Source organism: Lissotriton vulgaris, unplaced genomic scaffold (genome assembly GCF_964263255.1).
Source record: "Lissotriton vulgaris unplaced genomic scaffold, aLisVul1.2 SCAFFOLD_1338, whole genome shotgun sequence".
Taxonomy (NCBI): Eukaryota; Metazoa; Chordata; class Amphibia; order Caudata; family Salamandridae; genus Lissotriton; species Lissotriton vulgaris.
In genome coordinates, this window is record NW_028252763.1 from 289,823 (window position 1) to 297,500 (window position 7,678).

Here is a 7,678-nt window from a genome sequence, read left to right on the forward strand (position 1 = left end):
ACACCGGGGTAGGCGTATCTTAGAAGCACCAGTTGAGTTCGTTAGTCAATGTTTTTATGTATGTAAATATTTTATCCGTTTTTAAAGAATCATATGGCTAAGAAACCATATCAATGCTTTTACAGTATTATTTCATAATACTCCTTTTACTGTACGCACTTTACTTCATGATAAGTATTGCAATTGTGGCAATTCATTTCTCTTGCATGAGAAAGAAGATTGCTCAATAAAATAACACCTTTTATTGAAAACGCCTGTCTCTCTATTTCTCTGTACTCTGGTGAAACTAACCATGCACGATTGACTGAGTGAAATAGTTGTCTATTGTTTTCACACGACTCTGGAGATATACTCCTTTTTCTGGGGGAGCAAAGTTGTCATGTTATATGGTTGTCAGAAGCTAATCCCTTCTTGTCTGAATCAGGGAAGTTAACCCCTCCCTGTGCGATTTATATCCAGATGCCAATTTCTTGACCCTGCAGGAAATGTGCGGGGAACAGACACCTTCGGTTGCAGACACACTACTATATTACCAAATCAGAGCAGCTTGTAGGGCATGCTACATTGAATACCCCTGAGAACCACAGGTCCTCCTTGCACTAGAAAATATTGTGTCTAAATCTTCTCACAAAAAATTAATCACTCGCATTTATAGTACCACGCAAAGTGCATCTCCAATGACGACACACACCTCGAGGGCAGATTGGGCACGAGACATTGCAACACCAATCACAGACAAACAGTGGGAGTATTGCTGCTTGCAGCTGGAGCATTTATCACCAAACTACAGGCTTTGGTTACTACACTTCAGCATTCTACATAGAGTATATAGCACACACCGGTACAGCTATACCAAATGGGCCTATATACAGATACTAAATGCTGGTGGTGTGGAAGCCAAGATGCAACGTTCATACATTTGCCGTGGTCTTGCGTACCAGTAGCGCAATTTTGGTTGGAAGTAGCGAGGCACATTGGGGATATTACAACTGTTCAAATTCCACTCACTCCATTGGTAGTGCATTTGGGATATGTTCAAGAAGTCCCCAAGGAAGCTCGAAAACTGGTGGCAATGCTGCTATTGTTGGCTAAACGCCAAGTGGCAATTCACTGGAAGAAATCGAAACCACCCGCAGTCGCTGGATGGTTACACGCAGTGACTTATTGTAAGGAACAACTGACCCGGTATTGGGAGCTGATGCCCAGTCGTTCAAGACCGGTTGATATCTGGGAACTGTATGTTACATGGTTGGAGTCAGGGGGTATTGACCATTGCTCGGAAGATGTGAATGATTTGGTACATTACTCAGGTAAAGAGAATTTCACAGGGCTGGTGTACAGAGGTCCCCGAGTTTCACCCCTGGTCACGGAAGGGGATGTGTTATTGTAGATGTCAGCTGCAAAGGTCGTTTGGCAGAGATAGCTAGAAAGGTAGCTTGGCACTCGAAATGGAAGGACTTACTGTGCAATTTAGCAGATGGGGGGAGGGGGGAGTTACTTAAAAGTTCACCAGATTCTCAAGGTTTGACATATGAAGTATTGAACGGGTAGCTTGATTGGTCACTCATTTTGCTGTTGTCGTACAAGCTGCATTTAAACAATCTCGCCTTCTCTCTCATTCACTGCCGGGCCCCAGGGTTGTCGGCGTTACAGCTGTGTATATTCATTATAACTTCTGGTACCCAACGCTGCCGGCCCCAGGGTTGTAGGCAATTGTAGCTGTGTATGATCGACCGCAAACAATAAACACCTGTTTAAAAAAAAAAAGTATGGAAGGCTTCTAACATTTGGGGAGTTGGAGTCAAAAGACAACGGGGACTTACTTCCTTTTTTAGGGTGTTTGCGAGGGGTGCAGAACCCGGGAATGAAGCGACGATAATATCCTATCAGGCCTAAAAAAGCTCTCATCTCTCGTATAGTAGTGGGAAACGTTGTTTCTGATATGGCTCGTATCTTTTCTTTTTGTGGCGCTATCATTCCATTCCCTAATAGATAGCCTAGATATCAGACCTTTTGGTACGCTACTCCGGACTTTTTGGAGTTGATGTGCAACCCGGCCTTTTCGAGGGCATCGAGTACAGCTTTTGAGATGTTTCAGGTGTGTCTCCTAGGTCGGACTAAAGACTACACTGTCGTCTAAGTAGGCAGAACAAAAAGCCTGGAGATCTTGTAATACGGTGTTCATTAGACGTTGGAAAGTGGCTAGTGCTCCATGTTATCCGAATGAGAATACGTTGAATTCATACAGGCCATCCGGGGTGGAGAAATCGTTTTTTTACGGTCTTCTTCTTTTAGTGGTACTTGCCAATAACCTTTTGTTAGGTCAATGGTGGGGATGAATTTGGCATCGCCCAATTTCTCAATTAATTCATCCACCCTCATAATGGGGTATGCGTCAAAAGAAGAAATGTCATTCAGGGCACGAAAATCCATACAAAAACGTGTCGAGCCATCAGGTTTTGTCACCTTCAATATGGGATAGGACCAGTTACTTTTGGATGGTCTGATTACTCCCATTCGTAGCATGTCCTGTACCTCTTTTCGGATCACCTCCCTTTTCGCTGCTGGTATTCGGTATGGGCGCTGCTTGACAACCTTCCCCGAAGTGGTTTCTATACAATGTTCTGCCAGGTTAGTTTTTCCTGGGATGTCAGAGAACAGTTGGCTATAGGGTTCTAAAGTTGTAAATAATTATTCTCTTTCTTGCCCTGATAAGTCTTCATTAACAACCAATTGCCCCATTGTGTTTCCTGGGGGTTCATCATTTGGCAGGGTCAGGTGAACGATTTTGGGTAATGGACCCAACCATTTTTGTATTATATTTATGTGGTATGTCTGTCTCTTGGTAGGGGTCACTTGTAATTGGTATGTTGTCTTTCCTATTACTTTTACAACCTTATATGGGCCCTGCCACTCTGATTGGAACTTCTTAGAAGAGGAGGGCAGTAGGACCAGTGCCCAATCGTCTAGTGCGAGACTTCCCCATTTTTTTCCTTTATCATAAAAGGTCTTCTGATGTTTCTTGCTCTGTTCTAAAAGTCAAAAACAGGAGGCCAAAAACCAAACAGTCTGGGGGTAAACCGGCTGAAAAAGCCAAGTCTAACACCCACCTCAAGCACTCCACTATGTATTGCAGTACCCAGATTGTTTTCTATTCTCGTCAGGCCAGCCAGAGTCTACTTACCTATAAACTATTAATTCACATACTTATTTATGAGACTCTCCCAAACACTGATGTGCTTAAAGACCTCCCTTCAGTGTCTAATTTTTGTATTAACCCTATTATTGTACTCCAAGCTACCCAGAGGCCGGCCTAATACAATTTATTTTAGCCTCAACTACCCATCTCCAAGCCAATATTGACCAGTTTAAATACTGCTTCTGCAAGTGCACTCCATGTTAGTGCAAATATGCACCAAACAGCCTCACAAATAGCCCCAAGCACTATCTAAGTTATACTAAACTACAGTTTAAAAGATACTATGTGCTGGGCTAGCTCAAAACATATTGTGGCATAACTCGACCAAGACTTGGCACATATGGAAAATCAAGCAGCAGCCTAGCTATAAAAGTGATCAGAGTGACAGCTGCGTTGGCATGAGAAAGCAGCCACATCACACTGTCAACCATCATACAGTAGCCTGGTCACATTACACCATCAGACAGCTCACTAAGACTAAGTAAGGCTTCAGACAGAAGACAAGTCACACTGGGAAAAATCCTGGACAGACAGAGAATCATCATATACCAGCCTGATCAAACCATGAATCTTCATTCAGCAGCTTGAACACACAATGTACCATTTCACAGCAGCCTTGACACACAGTGAACCATGAGACAGCATGCTAGGCACAGTAAACCTCTGGACATCATCCTGGTCACTCAGCCATCGATATGAGCATAGACTGACACCGCTATTGACCAAATGATCATCAGGAATCACCAGGCAAAATAAAGCTAGTGGCATGGGGAGCCATGAAAATGCAACATGAACACACAGGGGACATAATGAGGTAGAGATCATTATCGTGCAGTTCAGAAAAGGTAGATTCATGGCCTGCTTCATGTTTTACCTTGTAAAAAAATGTACTTTTGCATCCTTTGCGGAATACACCGACATCGCATAAACTCTACTCTACATAAACTGTTTAGACAGTGAATGGGCATTTCTTACAGCAAAATGATTTATAGACTTTTCTGCAGCCTCACAAACAAAAGTACTCTGATCCATAGTTCCTCACCAAGCTAGCAGTCATATATAAAACAAACTGAGACTGGAACTGCAAAATGAAGATCAAGTCACCCATCTTTTACGGCTGACAGAGCTAAATTAATTCAACCAAAGCACTGGCCTTCAGTTTATTATTCTCCGCCGTTTGTTTGCTATGGGACATGAACATACTATTGTAACTCATGTACAGATTAAAGAAACTTGTGAGTAGATTGAGGCATAGTTTGAAGGGGAGGCGGGACCTGAGTGGCAACCAGGAGAAAAAGAGAGAGGTGATAGTCCACATATTATACAGACCAATGGCTTGAATAAGTCTGTAAGCCAATGTATAGGAAATGTTACTCGAGACCAGGGCCACTGCCATTATTCAATTGTTCGGCCACTGCGATTTTTGCATAATTATAGATTTGCTGCATTTGCCACATAATCCATCATCTGCTGCATATTCTGCAGATTTGAGCTAAAATAATTATAACGTTACTGAAAACATAGAAACACTTGTGTCCACACAGTGGAAGGCCCTTGCAGAGGGTGGCTGATAATCATCATTCTGTTGCTTATTGCTATATTTGGTTGTTAAACTGTTACAAATGAGGTGCAACCTATGTCCAGACAGTGTTAACAAGTATAAAAATGGGAAAATAATTAAGTAATACAATTACAAAATGTGCTGCATTACGCCACATAATTTGCCTTTTCCTGCTGCATAATTTACTCAACCCTGCCTCATAATTTGGCCCTCTCTAGACACATAATTCTAGTGGCCCTGTTTAAGACAATGAGGACTGCAACTTGTAGGAGTCACATGTCAGCCATACTGGTAGGCATTATATGTTACGACTGCTTAGTTTGGAGAAGTACAAACTTTGGATTTAAAACATAACATAGTGGGTGGGGTTATGCTTACTAATAAGTAACTATCATTATCCAAAAGAATCCTATTTATCAACCTTAGAATAATAAAAGATTAGAGAAAAACTATAAGGCTTTTAAACCCGCGCCTTGCAGTTCCCATGCTGTGATTTGATTTTAGTTAATAGCTCACTGTGCTACAGTGCTGGATTAAACCCTTGTTCAGTTGAAATTTCAGGCCCCCCCTCGCAAATTATCTATTAGTACATTTTTAGTTATACCAACCAACATTTAAAAAAAAACCAATTTTATTACCCAAAACTAAACATTAATAATTATTAATGTTATTGACACCATTTAAGAAAGCTTGATTGTAATTTTCTTTCACGATCCATTCAATGTAATTTTTATCCGTAGTCACGTGGCCCCTAAAAGGAGTGGGGCCCACAGGCCGGTGACTACTTTGCCTATTTGATAATCCGTAACTGCTGTGCTATATTAGGTTGTGTTTTGTGAATGCAATTAACAAAAGAGTGTTTGTGACACAAAAACAGTAACCCATTGAGCTGTGTACATAAAAAAAAATCTTTTATCTGCATGTTACACATTGTGCTTCTCTGGAGTCACACTACCTAGCTGTACTACTTTATGATGAGTCAAAACTCAGCCACAACAAAATTCAGATCTCTCAAACAGATACATTAATCACCAGAGTTAAACTGATGTGTATAACATATACATTTGCTGGCACACAAGGGATCTAAAGTCTGTGCATTTAACCCTGTAAGAAGTGCCAAAATGCAACCCCCACCTCCCCAGAGCTTGGCCCCTGGTGAGGTGACACCAGCCTCTGAACAAAATCAGAATGCCATGCCCCAGGATGGGACAGGAGGAGGCGCAGTAAAAGGCCCATTCATTTTGCATGTGATAATCACCAGGAAAGAAGGCCCATGTAGTGCGAGTTACTGCACTCTGAGGCTTCTTGCAATGGCAGGGCAGGCAGCTCACGCCAATGTCCAGAATTACTGACAAAAGGCGTCCGTGAAAGAGATCATCACAGACAACAGACAAGAGTGCCAAATAGCGTGAAATTTACAGACGGTTGGTCACCCTTGCCAACGTTTTAATGGTCTGGCTTGACAGCGCAGTTGTCGTCAGACAATTAAGTGAGTATCATCAGGAAGGGGGCTTTGGCTCTGCCCACATGTTGGGAGCCAGAAATACATGTTTTGATTGGGCAGACGCTGGGTACTTCCACAAAAGTACTTGCCCTCCACAGATCATTTTACCTATTTATCCAGCAGTATGGGCCTGAACTTATAGGGGCACACACATGCGATTGCAATACTATTAATGTGTCTTCGATAATTAGAAATGTATGATGTTCTTTTCTGGCACCCGCTCATATGGGAGGAGGGCAGTAATTAACGTACAATGATTTTTATGGCTGCTTGTTTCGAATGTAGCATTCATTCTGCCTTGCATTTTCATTTCACTTTTTTTACCGCATTATTTTATTTGTGTGTATTTAGTTTGATAGTGTTCCCTGTAGCATCTCTCTTTTTAGGTCGAGCTATTTATAGCCCTGAACTATTGCAGGGAAACAACCAGTCTTGAACAAGCGGATTTCTCCCAATGCATGTTGTGTACTGAAGCGTGACGCTTCGCCAGGCGCACGCTTGGCCTCACTCACACCCCATATGCTTTCACTCCCACTCACTTGCTCCCCTGCTCCCCCGCCCCCCACCCGACTTGAAAGGAAGCCTCGCACACCAACATTTGTCTCTCACACCACCAGACATCAAAGGCTGCTGCTCCCCCGCCCACCCCCCCGCCCCCCTCACAGCATTGCGGAAAACAACTTGCTGCTGAATGCCACAAAAAGTCCGAGGGCATGTTTCATCACATGGCAATCATGCAGGCTCAGCAGCACACAAGTAACATTCCACTCTTGGACTTCAAATCACCCTTCTAAATGACTGTAAAGCCTTGCATATTAGTGCACCACCTTTCAATATTCCACTGTTTCATTCATGGCATTTTATTTGATTCACTATTTGATTTACAGTGTTTTTATAATTAAATATTTAGTACTAATGGGACTGAAACGTGCTTCTTAAATATATTTTACGCCTGGTTTCATTACAAATTAATTCTGTAATTCGTCTCATACAGCACTTGCTAGTGAAATATATTTGTATATTTAAGTTATCAGAAAATTTAATTCAGATGAGTTACACATTTCTTATTACGTTTTTTTAGTTTATTGCCCTTAGCCAAGATAAACTGCGTATATGAAAGGTTCAGGGATTCTTTTTCTTATCACCAATGTGTGAGTTGACAGCCAACAGAAAAGTGTTTCATTTCAAATGGCTCATGCAAGGTTTAGACTTCTTGAGTTGCACCTAATGGAGGTTTTGATCTCTGTAAAATGTCCTATACTCGGAGACAAGCAGTGTCTAGTCTTTTTAGCCCGCGTGTCATCTTTATTGACCTTTGTCCTTCCCACCAAAAGCTTTTAGTAATCAGCCTTGAAAGATTTGCAACAAATGGTTCCTTGTATTTTTAGGCATGTCTTTGTAATAATAACAATTT